This window comes from Eucyclogobius newberryi, unplaced genomic scaffold (assembly GCF_026437365.1).
Source record: "Eucyclogobius newberryi isolate DKJ021-1_F unplaced genomic scaffold, fEucNew1.0.hap1 SCAF_46, whole genome shotgun sequence".
Classification (NCBI taxonomy): Eukaryota; Metazoa; Chordata; class Actinopteri; order Gobiiformes; family Gobiidae; genus Eucyclogobius; species Eucyclogobius newberryi.
This window is the reverse complement of record NW_027316123.1, coordinates 8,532-23,383: the sequence shown is the minus strand read 5'-3', so window position 1 is coordinate 23,383 and position 14,852 is coordinate 8,532. Positions and strand designations below refer to the sequence as shown.

General features: G+C 46.4%; 6 non-coding genes across 6 annotated transcripts; all 6 read right to left on the bottom strand.

Moving 5' to 3' along the window:
* Positions 1-5,967: 5,967 nt before the first annotated feature.
* trnak-cuu (transfer RNA lysine (anticodon CUU)) lies at positions 5,968-6,040 on the bottom strand. The gene has a single exon. It is a non-coding gene; the product is annotated as a tRNA-Lys (tRNA).
* Positions 6,041-6,370: 330 nt separating this feature from the next.
* trnal-caa (transfer RNA leucine (anticodon CAA)) lies at positions 6,371-6,480 on the bottom strand. Its single transcript has 2 exons — positions 6,443-6,480; positions 6,371-6,416 (listed from the first exon to the last, which is right to left on the bottom strand). It is a non-coding gene; the product is annotated as a tRNA-Leu (tRNA).
* Positions 6,481-8,732: 2,252 nt separating this feature from the next.
* On the bottom strand, positions 8,733-8,806 carry trnak-cuu (transfer RNA lysine (anticodon CUU)). The gene has a single exon. It is a non-coding gene; the product is annotated as a tRNA-Lys (tRNA).
* A 329-nt stretch (positions 8,807-9,135) lies between these two features.
* Positions 9,136-9,245, bottom strand: trnal-caa (transfer RNA leucine (anticodon CAA)). Its single transcript has 2 exons — positions 9,208-9,245; positions 9,136-9,181 (listed from the first exon to the last, which is right to left on the bottom strand). It is a non-coding gene; the product is annotated as a tRNA-Leu (tRNA).
* A 2,252-nt stretch (positions 9,246-11,497) lies between these two features.
* On the bottom strand, positions 11,498-11,570 carry trnak-cuu (transfer RNA lysine (anticodon CUU)). Its single transcript has one exon. It is a non-coding gene; the product is annotated as a tRNA-Lys (tRNA).
* A 328-nt stretch (positions 11,571-11,898) lies between these two features.
* Positions 11,899-12,008, bottom strand: trnal-caa (transfer RNA leucine (anticodon CAA)). Its single transcript has 2 exons — positions 11,971-12,008; positions 11,899-11,944 (listed from the first exon to the last, which is right to left on the bottom strand). It is a non-coding gene; the product is annotated as a tRNA-Leu (tRNA).
* Between the last annotated feature and the right edge of the window lie 2,844 nt (positions 12,009-14,852).

Genomic DNA, 14,852 nt, shown 5'->3' with positions numbered 1-14,852 from the left:
CCCGGGGAAGGGCCACTCTGGCTGGGCATGGTCTCCACCAAGCACCCCCTGGAGCCCCCGGAGCACCTCCAGAGCCACCCCCCACTCCTCCAGACTCACCGCGGGGAAGGGACACTCTGGCTGGGCATGGCCTCCGCCGAGCACCCCCTGGAGCCCCCGGAGCACCCCCAGAGCCACCCCCCACTCTCCCCAGACTCACCCCGGGGAAGGGACACTCTGGCTGGGCATGGCCTCCACTGAGCACCCCCTGGAACCCCTGGAGCCCCGGGAGCACCTCCAGAGCCACCCCCCACTCTCCCCAGACTCTGCCCGGGGAAGGGCCACTCTGGCTGGGCATGGCCTCCGCCGAGCACCCCCTGGAACCCCCGGAGCACCTCCAGAGCCACCCCCCACTCCTCCAGACTCACCCCGGTGAAGGGCAACTCTGGCTGGGCATGGCCCCCACTGAGCACCCCCTGGAACCCCTGGAGCCCCTGGAGCACCTCCAGGGCCACCCCCCCACTCCACCAGACTCAGCCCCGACCCGGGCACACTCTTCCCCGGGTCCTGGGCTCCGGGACTCCGGGGATGACCACCGGGGACCAGGCTCTCCCTCCGAACCCGGGGACCCACCCTTAAGCACCCCCTCGCGGGCTAAACCCCTTAGGGGCAGCCGCCTGGAAGCCCGTGCCCTTGGTACTCTGACATGGAAGCCCGTGCCCTTGGTACTCTTAACAACACTTTGAAATTTTTCGAGTATAGTGTACTATTTCGGTTTTTACTCTAAGTCCCTCAGGGGCATAGTGTACTATACTATGATGGTCAGATCACCTCCAGGCCCCAGGGGAGTGCTTTTCTGGGGTCAAACAGTGCACTGATGATGGGGGATTATTTCATTTTGCTCATTTTGGTGTTTTTTCACATTTTAACCCATTTTCACCCCTTTTGCTCACAACTTCATACTACGGCCCGGGAAAACGACAGAGTCGATGGGCATAGTGTACTATTGCCGAAAAATGACAGAGTCTTTTCGGGAATAGTGTACTATTTCGGTTTTTACTCTAAGTCCCTCAGGGGCATATGGTGCTATACTCTGAAGGTCAGATCACCTCCAGGCCCCAGGGGAGTGCTTTTCTGGGGTCAAACAGTGCACTGATGATGGGGGATTATTTCATTTAGCTCATTTTGGTGTTTTTTCACATTTTAACCCATTTTCACCCCTTTTGCTCACAACTTCGTACTACGGCCCGGAAAAACGACAGAGTCGATGGGTATAGTGTACTATTGCCGAAAAACGACAGAGTCCCTCGGGTATAGTGTACTATTGCCGAAAAACGACAGAGTCCCTCGGGTATAGTGTACTATTGCCGAAAAACGACAGAGTCCCTCGGGTATAGTGTACTATTGCCGAAAAACGACAGAGTCCCTCGGGTATAGTGTACTATTGGCTGGAAGCTCGGTTTTTTTTCTAAGTCCAGCAGGGGTATATGGTACTATATTCTGGTGGTCAGATCACCTCCAGGCCCCAGGGGAGTGCTTTTCTGGGGGCAAACTGTGCACTGATGATGGGGGATTATTTCATTTTGCTCATTTTGGTGTTTTTTCACATTTTAACCCATTTTCACCCCTTTTGCTCACATCTTCAAACTCGGGCCCTGATTACAAGTTCTGACCAAATGATGACAAACACGGTATTTATTATGTATTTTTTTCATTTTTTTTATTTTTCCAACTTATACATCCATCATTGGTGCCAAGCAGGTTGTGGAGAAAGCAGTGAAGAAAGGAGAGAGCCATCACAGAAAAGATGTCCATCCAGGGTCAAGGTACCCTGCACTTTTACATATCCAAATGACAGCATTTAAAGTTTTTTAGCGTATGGTATCTCTCGTTGCATGGAACCGCACAGAGGCCAACGCCACACTGACGGCACCTGTACTTTGTTTGCCGCCTGCCTTTGGTACGAGAGCGGTCAGAGCACACGGCGCAGTCTGGACGTCCCTCTGCTTGACAAAGCCAATGACGCTCTGTGAGTCTCTGTGGCATTTCACCCTCCGGTCTTGAGCGCCTTTCTTGTTTTTTGGAGTGATCAGCCAGTAATGCATCAATAATGTTCTGAATGTAAACCTTTAAAGGTTTGTGTGGGCCTGGAGTGGATTTGGTGTATATGATGTGTGAGTTGACAATACTTATGCTTATAATGGCATTGAATATGCGATGATACCATTTCCGGGACCTGTGTGGAAAGAGGTATGTCTTCATCCTCTGGTCAGCAGTGTCCACTCCACCCATGTAGGCGTTGTACTGGTCGACACATACAGGTCTTTTGATGTCACGGAAGCCAGTGTCATCTGTCTTGGATCGGATCCTCCTCTGAACACAATCATTTCCATGGACTGTGGACAACATGGTGAGACGTTTAGTATTGTGCCAAGCACAAGCCAGGAGTTTTCCCTTTCTGCAAAAAACTGGGTCATCTCCTTTTTTCAGCTGTAAGACACTTTTACCAAGGCATTTTGGCATCCCCAACCTGGTAATCCTTACCGTCCCACACAGTCCAGTTTCCAAATCTGCTAATTCATTTGCAATTACAGGCGAGGTATAGTAACTGTCCATGTAAATCTCGTGTCCTTTGCCCGTAAAGGGAGAAACCAACTCACGGACAACTGCGTGTGTTGCACTGATGTTGCTTGCATTATTTTTGTACTGTCCAGTGTGCATTGACCAGCGCAAAACATACCCTGAACAGCTTTCACTCAGGGCATACACTCTATAGCCATATTTGTCAGGTTTATTCGGAGAGTAACATTTTAGTGAAGATCTCCCCTTGAAAGCTATTGTCATTTCATCTAAAGAAAGCTCCTTGATTGGACTGTAAACTGCTGCAAATTTGGGAATAATCAAATCTATTATTGGGCGGACTTTGAACAGTTTATCGTGCCCGGGCTCGCCTGTTCTCACATAATCATTATTGTTGACAAAATGAAAGAACGAAAGAATGATTTCAAATCTGTTTCTTGACATTACATTTCCAAATCCAGGCGTTTGTGTAAGCCAAAATGTTCCCCAGTAATCCTCGATTTCAGGTTTCTCAACAAGGCCCATGGAGAGATGCAAAGCGAAGAAAGCTTTCATTTCGGTGACTGATACATCATACCACTCAAGAAATCTTGAATGTGGCTTCAGAATCATAGGTGCCATACACGGATGTGCATATCTATTTGTCTCATCAGTAATGAAAGTCCAAAACTGATCGGTCAGAAAGAGTGACAGAATATCAAATGGATTAGCATCCGTCAGATCCATCTCTCCTGTGTAGCCAACTGGGTCTTCAAAAGGTTTGATCCATGCCTCAAATACCTCGACCTCTCTCAGCATGTCCCAGCTCTCATCCACCGGGCAAGTTTTACTACAGCCACTGGTTCCACTGGTTCCTTGCCTCCGTCTGTCCTTTGCACCTGTCCGTTGTTTCGAAGTCCCTTCATCTCCACTTGGAAATCCATCGTCACTCTCGGGGAGATAATACCCTTCAGAGTCAGAATCTGCTGTAAATTGCATGCCACGTGTACTTCCTCCAGCCACTTTTTTCCTTACCGGATCTGCCCTGGATCATACCTGGCTAATAAGAGTCAGTTGCACCGAACTGACCAATGACTGAAGTTATTCATTTTCTACTATTATTTCATAAATTTCCTTGTACGGTAAAGTCGCATTTCTGCGACTTTGGCGCTTAAAGGGTTAGTTTGTGTGAACTGTGAGTATACAGAATCAGATCCGTTATTACAGTAGCACAAATGACCGTACCTATACTTTGGTAAAAAAACACATCAAACTGCTGTCTCTTTTTAAAGGAGTTTGATGTGGTTGTTGTTACATCAAACTACTGCGTCCTTTAAAAGTCCACATCAAGCTAATGCTTTTTTTTAAAGTCTATTGCAATTGAGATGTCAGTCGAGAGCCGTAACAGCAGTAGTGCATCCAAGAAAGCTGTGTATTGAATGGATATAGAACCTTTAGTGAAGCAGGAGCCAACAGGCTATTCACATCCTTGTGTAGGGTCTCAAACTACAGGTATTCAGTTTACGATTAAGGAAGATTTCTTAGCAGAAACGAGACAAGACGGGGCACCAGGGTAAAACCCAAAAAGCTAAGATACGGTCCTTAATCACGCTCGTTAAAAGGTTTGAAGGGTGTTTCACGATTCAGGGACTTACGCATAGTCTAATCAAACAAACAATAGTCAATAACTCTTTCGTGTAGTTTATTTATCAAAAGGGCAATCAAAAAGGGCACCGGAGCAGAAATGCGCACAGGTAAATCACAGGTGATGTTATATCAGATTTAAAGGCAGAATTCATGCAGATAATGTTAAACCAGGGTTTTGCCTTTGATAATCAAACGTGTCTATGCTAATCTATATCAAAAAGAGGGAAAGTGAGAAGCTAAGGGAGGAGGAACAGCTGAGTTCTACCCAAATCACGCCACAAAAGAACCGCACACTGAAGTCGGCTTACGATTTTGTAGAACTCGGTCCGGCTGGTCCTTGTCCGCGGACGAGATCCGTGGCGAGGCAGCGGCGTGGAGCGGTGTGGCGGGCGAAGGCAGTGGCGTGCCGCGATATCCGTGATGCGGGGCGGCAGCGGTGGCGCGAGGCGGCGCGAGGAGCGGTGTGGCGGGCGAAGGCAGTGGCGTGCCGCGATGTCCGTGACGCGGGGCGGCAGCGGTGGCGCGAGGTGGCGCGTGGCGATGTCCGGGAGTTCCTTAGCGGTAGAACGCTTTAGCTGCGTGTTAGCTCCTCACGCGGCCTTTACTCAGATGAGAACGTAGCGCTGATCCACGTAAACGGCGTAGATTACTTCAAAAATAGTAGAAGCGAAGTAGAAAAGAAAGTCTCTGTCAGGTTTAGCGCTTAAGCTTAGTTCCAGGTGTTTCCAGGTGTTTTCAGAGTTCAGGGGGGCGATGAGGCTGGCCTAGTCTTGTCGACCCACGTGGCGGACGCTTTGTTGAGACAAAGGAAAAGTAAACAGGCTCGTCCGTGGAGACGGCTTCAAAGAGATAGACAAAGGCTTGAACAAAAAAAAAGGAAGAAGAGAGCAAGAAGAGAAGAGAGGAGAAGAGAGCGTTCCAAGCTCGGAGGGTCTTTTTGTCACCTAGCGCCGCAGGGCACGCTGGGAGCGAAAGGGGCGGGCGCTACTGCGACGACACGTTAAACACTTTTGGCAGTTTGTGCACATTATTCCTTGAGGTAGATACATTTTACATCTTCTTTCACCTGTGATGGGCACTCGAGTTAAAGCATTGGGAATATAAAACCTTAAACAGTGGAAAAATACGTAACACAAGGTGAAACATGAGGTGTACGGAGTTGATTCGGACAAACATTCATGGCATAATCACATAAAACATAGTTTTCATCGGGGCGTCCTCCTGTAAGACTGTGGGGGAGAAGGTCTGTTATCGCCAAAGTCACAGCGGCTCCCTGCGGTGAGGGAGAGAGGGAGAAAGAAAACCCCCCAATGTTCAAAGAGAGTTTTTCTGTTATCTGGCCGTGGAATATCCATCTCCATTCCCCTACACTTGCAATGAGGTCAAATATAGGACAAACCCATTGTCAGGAGTGGGATTAGAACCCATTCCTCCACTTGTAGACCAAATTTGCTTACGCTTAGGTAGGAGTTTACCTTGACCCTGACACCTTGGACATTTCAGCGATGCTGACATTGAGCTCCCTTATCTCGAAGATAACGTTCCAAAAATCAGTACAAAGTAAATGCTTTGGCAACCTTACACTAGATGAAGTCTTTCCAATTATGTACAGTCCATATAAAGAGATGACTTTAACAGGTGATGAGAATTGAGTGAAATAGTTCAAATCTCATTGTTACAGAGGGTTTAATTCTTCTTCTTTCGGTTCCAACAGAAGAAAATTTATGACCAAGATTTCACGGGTTGTAATGGCGAGCAGTCCATAAAGCTAAAAATTAACTCCGCCCAACGTGGGGCTCGAACCCACGACCCTGAGATTAAGAGTCTCATGCTCTACCGACTGAGCTAGCCAGGCTGGCTGTCCAAAAGGCAAAAAAAGGTCATAATGAAAACCCAGAATTTTTCAGTACTAAGTGGTAAATTAATCTGTCACTTTAATTTCTCAGTGAGTGGTCACAATTACAGTATAAGACATATGATACAGTTCACTCTGAATGTACTCAATGCTTTGACAGTACAGCATCTACGTAGTAGATTGGCCATCACATCACAATTCATCATTGGAAGTAACACTTCATTTGAAATCTTAAGCCAATACGACAATTTTTCATCCATTGTCACACATATGTACTTGTAAATTAGGGTGTAAAAATGGCTTCCTTTCCAAAGGAAATATTTTTTTTTTTGTCAGGAGTGGGATTTGAACCCACGCCTCCATTCAGCGACCAGAATCCCCTGTGGCGAGGAAGGAGTTTACCTTGAGTCTGGCGCCTTAGACCGCTCGGCCATCCTGACACTTTATTTATGTGAACTGTGAGTATACAGAATCAGATCCGTTATTAAAGTAGCACAAATGACCGTACCTATACTTTGGTAAAAAAACACATCAAACTGCTGTCTCTTTTTAAAGGAGTTTGATGTGGTTGTTGTCACATCAAACTACTGCGTCCTTTAAAAGTCCACATCAAGCTAATGCTTCGTTTTAAAGTCTATTGCAATTGAGATGTCAGTCGAGAGCCGTAACAGCAGTAGTGCATCCAAGAAAGCTGTGTATTGAATGGATATAGAACCTTTAGTGAAGCAGGAGCCAACAGGCTATTCACATCCTTGTGTAGGGTCTCAAACTACAGGTATTCAGTTTACGATTAAGGAAGATTTCTTAGCAGAAACGAGACAAGACGGGGCACCAGGGTAAAACCCAAAAAGCTAAGATACGGTCCTTAATCGCGCTCGTTAAAAGGTCTGAAGGGTGTTTCACGATTCAGGGACTTACGCATAGTCTAATCAACCAAACAATAGTCAATAACTCTTTCGTGTAGTTTATTTATCAAAAGGGCAATCAAAAAGGGCACCGGAGCAGAAATGCGCACAGGTAAATCACAGGTGATGTTATATCAGATTTAACAGCAGATTTCATGCAGATAATGTTAAACCAGGGTTTTGCCTTTGATAATCAAACGTGTCTATGCTAATCTATATCAAAAAGAGGGAAAGTGAGAAGCTAAGGGAGGAGGAACAGCTGAGTTCTACCCAAATCACGCCACAAAAGAACCGCACACTGAAGTCGGCTTACGATTTTGTAGAACTCGGTCCGGCTGGTCCTTGTCCGCGGACGAGATCCGTGGCGAGGCAGCGGCGTGGAGCGGTGTGGCGGGCGAAGGCAGTGGCGTGCCGCGATATCCGTGACGCGGGGCGGCAGCGGTGGCGCGAGGCGGCGCGTGGAGCGGTGTGGCGGGCGAAGGCAGTGGCGTGCCGCGATGTCCGTGACGCGGGGCGGCAGCGGTGGCGCGAGGTGGCGCGTGGCGATGTCCGGGAGTTCCTTAGCGGTAGAACGCTTTAGCTGCGTGTTAGCTCCTCACGCGGCCTTTACTCAGATGAGAACGTAGCGCTGATCCACGTAAACGGCGTAGATTACTTCAAAAATAGTAGAAGCGAAGTAGAAAAGAAAGTCTCTGTCCGGTTTAGCGCTTAAGCTTAGTTCCAGGTGTTTCCAGGTGTTTTCAGAGTTCAGGGGGGCGATGAGGCTGGCCTAGTCTTGTCGACCCACGTGGCGGACGCTTTGTTGAGACAAAGGAAAAATAAACAGGCTCGTCCGTGGAGACGGCTTCAAAGAGATAGACAAAGGCTTGAACAAAAAAAAAGGAAGAAGAGAGCAAGAAGAGAAGAGAGGAGAAGAGAGCGTTCCAAGCTCGGAGCGTCTTTTTGTCACCTAGCGCCGCAGGGCACGCTGGGAGCGAAAGGGGTGGGCGCTACTGCGACGACACGTTAAACACTTTTGGCAGTTTGTGCACATTATTCCTTGAGGTAGATACATTTTACATCTTCTTTCACCTGTGATGGGCACTCGAGTTAAAGCATTGGGAATATAAAACCTTAAACAGTGGAAAAATACGTAACACAAGGTGAAACATGAGGTGTACGGAGTTGATTCGGACAAACATTCATGGCATAATCACATAAAACATAGTTTTCATCAGGGCGTCCTCCTGTAAGACTGTGGGGGAGAAGGTCTGTTATCGCCAAAGTCACAGCGGCTCCCTGCGGTGAGGGAGAGAGGGAGAAAGAAAACCCCCCAATGTTCAAAGAGAGTTTTTCTGTTATCTGGCCGTGGAATGTCCATCTCCATTCCCCTACACTTGCAATGAGGTCAAATATAGGACAAACCCATTGTCAGGAGTGGGATTAGAACCCATTCCTCCACTTGTAGACCAAATTTGCTTACGCTTAGGTAGGAGTTTACCTTGACCCTGACACCTTGGACATTTCAGCGATGCTGACATTGAGCTCCCTTATCTCGAAGATAACGTTCCAAAAATCAGTACAAAGTAAATGCTTTGGCAACCTTACACTAGATGAAGTCTTTCCAATTATGTACAGTCCATATAAAGAGATGACTTTAACAGGTGATGAGAATTGAGTGAAATAGTTCAAATCTCATTGTTACAGAGGGTTTAATTCTTCTTCTTTCGGTTCCAACAGAAGAAAATTTATGACCAAGATTTCACGGGTTGTAATGGCGAGCAGTCCATAAAGCTTAAAATCAACACCGCCCAACCGTGGGGCTCGAACCCACGACCCTGAGATTAAGAGTCTCATGCTCTACCGACTGAGCTAGCCAGGCTGGCTGCCCAAAAGGCAAAAAAGGTCATAATGAAAACCCAGAATTTTTCAGTACTAAGTCTGGTAAATTAATCTGTCACTTTAATTTCTCAGTGAGTGGTCACAATTACAGTATAAGACATATGATACAGTTCACTCTGAATGTACTCAATGCTTTGACAGTACAGCATCTACGTAGTAGATTGGCCATCACATCACAATTCATCATTGGAAGTAACACTTCATTTGAAATCTTAAGCCAATACGACAATTTTTCATCCATTGTCACACATGTGCTTGTAAATTAGGGTGTAAAAATGGCTTCCTTTCCAAAGGAAATATTTTTTTTTTTGTCAGGAGTGGGATTTGAACCCACACCTCCATTCAGAGACCAGAATCCCCTGTGGCGAGGAAGGAGTTTACCTTGAGTCTGGCGCCTTAGACCGCTCGGCCATCCTGACACTTTATTTATGTGAACTGTGAGTATACAGAATCAGATCCGTTATTACAGTAGCACAAATGACCGTACCTATACTTTGGTAAAAAAACACATCAAACTGCTGTCTCTTTTTAAAGGAGTTTGATGTGGTTGTTGTCACATCAAACTACTGCGTCCTTTAAAAGTCCACATCAAGCTAATGCTTCGTTTTAAAGTCTATTGCAATTGAGATGTCAGTCGAGAGCCGTAACAGCAGTAGTGCATCCAAGAAAGCTGTGTATTGAATGGATATAGAACCTTTAGTGAAGCAGGAGCCAACAGGCTATTCACATCCTTGTGTAGGGTCTCAAACTACAGGTATTCAGTTTACGATTAAGGAAGATTTCTTAGCAGAAACGAGACAAGACGGGGCACCAGGGTAAAACCCAAAAAGCTAAGATACGGTCCTTAATCGCGCTCGTTAAAAGGTCTGAAGGGTGTTTCACGATTCAGGGACTTACGCATAGTCTAATCAAACAAACAATAGTCAATAACTCTTTCGTGTAGTTTATTTATCAAAAGGGCAATCAAAAAGGGCACCGGAGCAGAAATGCGCACAGGTAAATCACAGGTGATGTTATATCAGATTTAACAGCAGATTTCATGCAGATAATGTTAAACCAGGGTTTTGCCTTTGATAATCAAACGTGTCTATGCTAATCTATATCAAAAAGAGGGAAAGTGAGAAGCTAAGGGAGGAGGAACAGCTGAGTTCTACCCAAATCACGCCACAAAAGAACCGCACACTGAAGTCGGCTTACGATTTTGTAGAACTCGGTCCGGCTGGTCCTTGTCCGCGGACGAGATCCGTGGCGAGGCAGCGGCGTGGAGCGGTGTGGCGGGCGAAGGCAGTGGCGTGCCGCGATATCCGTGACGCGGGGCGGCAGCGGTGGCGCGAGGCGGCGCGTGGAGCGGTGTGGCGGGCGAAGGCAGTGGCGTGCCGCGATGTCCGTGACGCGGGGCGGCAGCGGTGGCGCGAGGTGGCGCGTGGCGATGTCCGGGAGTTCCTTAGCGGTAGAACGCTTTAGCTGCGTGTTAGCTCCTCACGCGGCCTTTACTCAGATGAGAACGTAGCGCTGATCCACGTAAACGGCGTAGATTACTTCAAAAATAGTAGAAGCGAAGTAGAAAAGAAAGTCTCTGTCCGGTTTAGCGCTTAAGCTTAGTTCCAGGTGTTTCCAGGTGTTTTCAGAGTTCAGGGGGGCGATGAGGCTGGCCTAGTCTTGTCGACCCACGTGGCGGACGCTTTGTTGAGACAAAGGAAAAGTAAACAGGCTCGTCCGTGGAGACGGCTTCAAAGAGATAGACAAAGGCTTGAACAAAAAAAAAGGAAGAAGAGAGCAAGAAGAGAAGAGAGGAGAAGAGAGCGTTCCAAGCTCGGAGCGTCTTTTTGTCACCTAGCGCCGCAGGGCACGCTGGGAGCGAAAGGGGCGGGCGCTACTGCGACGACACGTTAAACACTTTTGGCAGTTTGTGCACATTATTCCTTGAGGTAGATACATTTTACATCTTCTTTCACCTGTGATGGGCACTCGAGTTAAAGCATTGGGAATATAAAACCTTAAACAGTGGAAAAATACGTAACACAAGGTGAAACATGAGGTGTACGGAGTTGATTCGGACAAACATTCATGGCATAATCACATAAAACATAGTTTTCATCGGGGCGTCCTCCTGTAAGACTGTGGGGGAGAAGGTCTGTTATCGCCAAAGTCACAGCGGCTCCCTGCGGTGAGGGAGAGAGGGAGAAAGAAAACCCCCCAATGTTCAAAGAGAGATTTTCTGTTATCTGGCCGTGGAATGTCCATCTCCATTCCCCTACACTTGCAATGAGGTCAAATATAGGACAAACCCATTGTCAGGAGTGGGATTAGAACCCATTCCTCCACTTGTAGACCAAATTTGCTTACGCTTAGGTAGGAGTTTACCTTGACCCTGACACCTTGGACATTTCAGCGATGCTGACATTGAGCTCCCTTATCTCGAAGATAACGTTCCAAAAATCAGTACAAAGTAAATGCTTTGGCAACCTTACACTAGATGAAGTCTTTCCATTTATGTAGAGTACATATAAAGAGATGACTTTAACAGGTGATGAGAATTGAGTGAAATAGTTCAAATCTCATTGTTACAGAGGGTTTAATTCTTCTTCTTTCGGTTCCAACAGAAGAAAATTTATGACCAAGATTTCACGGGTTGTAATGGCAAGCAGTCCATAAAGCTTAAAATCAACTCCGCCCAACGTGGGGCTCGAACCCACGACCCTGAGATTAAGAGTCTCATGCTCTACCGACTGAGCTAGCCAGGCTGGCTGCCCAAAAGGCAAAAAAGGTCATAATGAAAACCCAGAATTTTTCAGTACTAAGTCTGGTAAATTAATCTGTCACTTTAATTTCTCAGTGAGTGGTCACAATTACAGTATAAGACATATGATACAGTTCACTCTGAATGTACTCAATGCTTTGACAGTACAGCATCTACGTAGTAGATTGGCCATCACATCACAATTCATCATTGGAAGTAACACTTCATTTGAAATCTTAAGCCAATACGACAATTTTTCATCCATTGTCACACATGTGCTTGTAAATTAGGGTGTAAAAATGGCTTCCTTTCCAAAGGAAATATTTTTTTTTTGTCAGGAGTGGGATTTGAACCCACACCTCCATTCAGCGACCAGAATCCCCTGTGGCGAGGAAGGAGTTTACCTTGAGTCTGGCGCCTTAGACCGCTCGGCCATCCTGACACTTTATTTATGTGAACTGTGAGTATACAGAATCAGATCCGTTATTACAGTAGCACAAATGACCGTACCTATACTTTGGTAAAAAAACACATCAAACTGCTGTCTCTTTTTAAAGGAGTTTGATGTGGTTGTTGTCACATCAAACTACTGCGTCCTTTAAAAGTCCACATCAAGCTAATGCTTCGTTTTAAAGTCTATTGCAATTGAGATGTCAGTCGAGAGCCGTAACAGCAGTAGTGCATCCAAGAAAGCTGTGTATTGAATGGATATAGAACCTTTAGTGAAGCAGGAGCCAACAGGCTATTCACATCCTTGTGTAGGGTCTCAAACTACAGGTATTCAGTTTACGATTAAGGAAGATTTCTTAGCAGAAACGAGACAAGACGGGGCACCAGGGTAAAACCCAAAAAGCTAAGATACGGTCCTTAATCGCGCTCGTTAAAAGGTCTGAAGGGTGTTTCACGATTCAGGGACTTACGCATAGTCTAATCAAACAAACAATAGTCAATAACTCTTTCGTGTAGTTTATTTATCAAAAGGGCAATCAAAAAGGGCACCGGAGCAGAAATGCGCACAGGTAAATCACAGGTGATGTTATATCAGATTTAACAGCAGATTTCATGCAGATAATGTTAAACCAGGGTTTTGCCTTTGATAATCAAACGTGTCTATGCTAATCTATATCAAAAAGAGGGAAAGTGAGAAGCTAAGGGAGGAGGAACAGCTGAGTTCTACCCAAATCACGCCACAAAAGAACCGCACACTGAAGTCGGCTTACGATTTTGTAGAACTCGGTCCGGCTGGTCCTTGTCCGCGGACGAGATCCGTGGCGAGGCAGCGGCGTGGAGCGGTGTGGCGGGCGAAGGCAGTGGCGTGCCGCGATATCCGTGACGCGGGGCGGCAGCGGTGGCGCGAGGCGGCGCGTGGAGCGGTGTGGCGGGCGAAGGCAGTGGCGTGCCGCGATGTCCGTGACGCGGGGCGGCAGCGGTGGCGCGAGGTGGCGCGTGGCGATGTCCGGGAGTTCCTTAGCGGTAGAACGCTTTAGCTGCGTGTTAGCTCCTCACGCGGCCTTTACTCAGATGAGAACGTAGCGCTGATCCACGTAAACGGCGTAGATTACTTCAAAAATAGTAGAAGCGAAGTAGAAAAGAAAGTCTCTGTCCGGTTTAGCGCTTAAGCTTAGTTCCAGGTGTTTCCAGGTGTTTTCAGAGTTCAGGGGGGCGATGAGGCTGGCCTAGTCTTGTCGACCCACGTGGCGGACGCTTTGTTGAGACAAAGGAAAAGTAAACAGGCTCGTCCGTGGAGACGGCTTCAAAGAGATAGACAAAGGCTTGAACAAAAAAAAAGGAAGAAGAGAGCAAGAAGAGAAGAGAGGAGAAGAGAGCGTTCCAAGCTCGGAGCGTCTTTTTGTCACCTAGCGCCGCAGGGCACGCTGGGAGCGAAAGGGGCGGGCGCTACTGCGACGACACGTTAAACACTTTTGGCAGTTTGTGCACATTATTCCTTGAGGTAGATACATTTTACATCTTCTTTCACCTGTGATGGGCACTCGAGTTAAAGCATTGGGAATATAAAACCTTAAACAGTGGAAAAATACGTAACACAAGGTGAAACATGAGGTGTACGGAGTTGATTCGGACAAACATTCATGGCATAATCACATAAAACATAGTTTTCATCGGGGCGTCCTCCTGTAAGACTGTGGGGGAGAAGGTCTGTTATCGCCAAAGTCACAGCGGTTCCCTGCGGTGAGGGAGAGAGGGAGAAAGAAAACCCCCCAATGTTCAAAGAGAGATTTTCTGTTATCTGGCCGTGGAATGTCCATCTCCATTCCCCTACACTTGCAATGAGGTCAAATATAGGACAAACCCATTGTCAGGAGTGGGATTAGAACCCATTCCTCCACTTGTAGACCAAATTTGCTTACGCTTAGGTAGGAGTTTACCTTGACCCTGACACCTTGGACATTTCAGCGATGCTGACATTGAGCTCCCTTATCTCGAAGATAACGTTCCAAAAATCAGTACAAAGTAAATGCTTTGGCAACCTTATACTAGATTAAGTCTTTCCATTTATGTAGAGTACATATAAAGAGATGACTTTAACAGGTGATGAGAATTGAGTGAAATAGTTGCAATCTCATTGTTACAGAGGGTTTAATTCTTCTTCTTTCGGTTCAAACAGAAGAAAATTTATGACCAAGATTTCAAGGGTTGTAATGGCAAGCAGTCCACTTTTTGATTCTCAGTTTGTTGGCAAGGAATGACTGATGTGGACCCATTTTGGATGAAAAACGTGTTTTGCGTTTGTGGAAATGAGCATCATGGAAGGATGTATGGGCTCTGTGGCGCAATGAGTCGCTAATGGTGAGAGAACATATTTGTTTTTTACAATGGAAAGTCTGCTCGCTTTACTATCTGATGAAAGGCACTGCTGAACGAGGTTCAATTGCCAAGTGTGCTTGAAAAAGTAAGCAAATACATCGGCATTATGTCAAATAACATTATCTTGCAATTTTTCCTCAATATCCAGATTAACTGCAGTATATTGAGTGCGCAATAAATTGGCGAGAGTCGATTGATTGAAAAACTTCCAGTTTTTTTATAGCTACATTGGTACAGGGGATTTAGCTTAAAGGTAGAAAGATTGATGCCCTCGCTCTCCATTAAACACAGTTGATTGGACAGGGGCTGAACTTTCGAATGTTGCTGGCTCGCTTTAAAAAAAAAAAAAGATATTGCGGCTTGTAGAGTCGCAATTATTATACCATGTGGGCTGTATGACTCTACTTCTGGGATTGTATTTCTTGCTTGCTCTGGCAAGGTGAGCAGTCGTCCCTGGGTG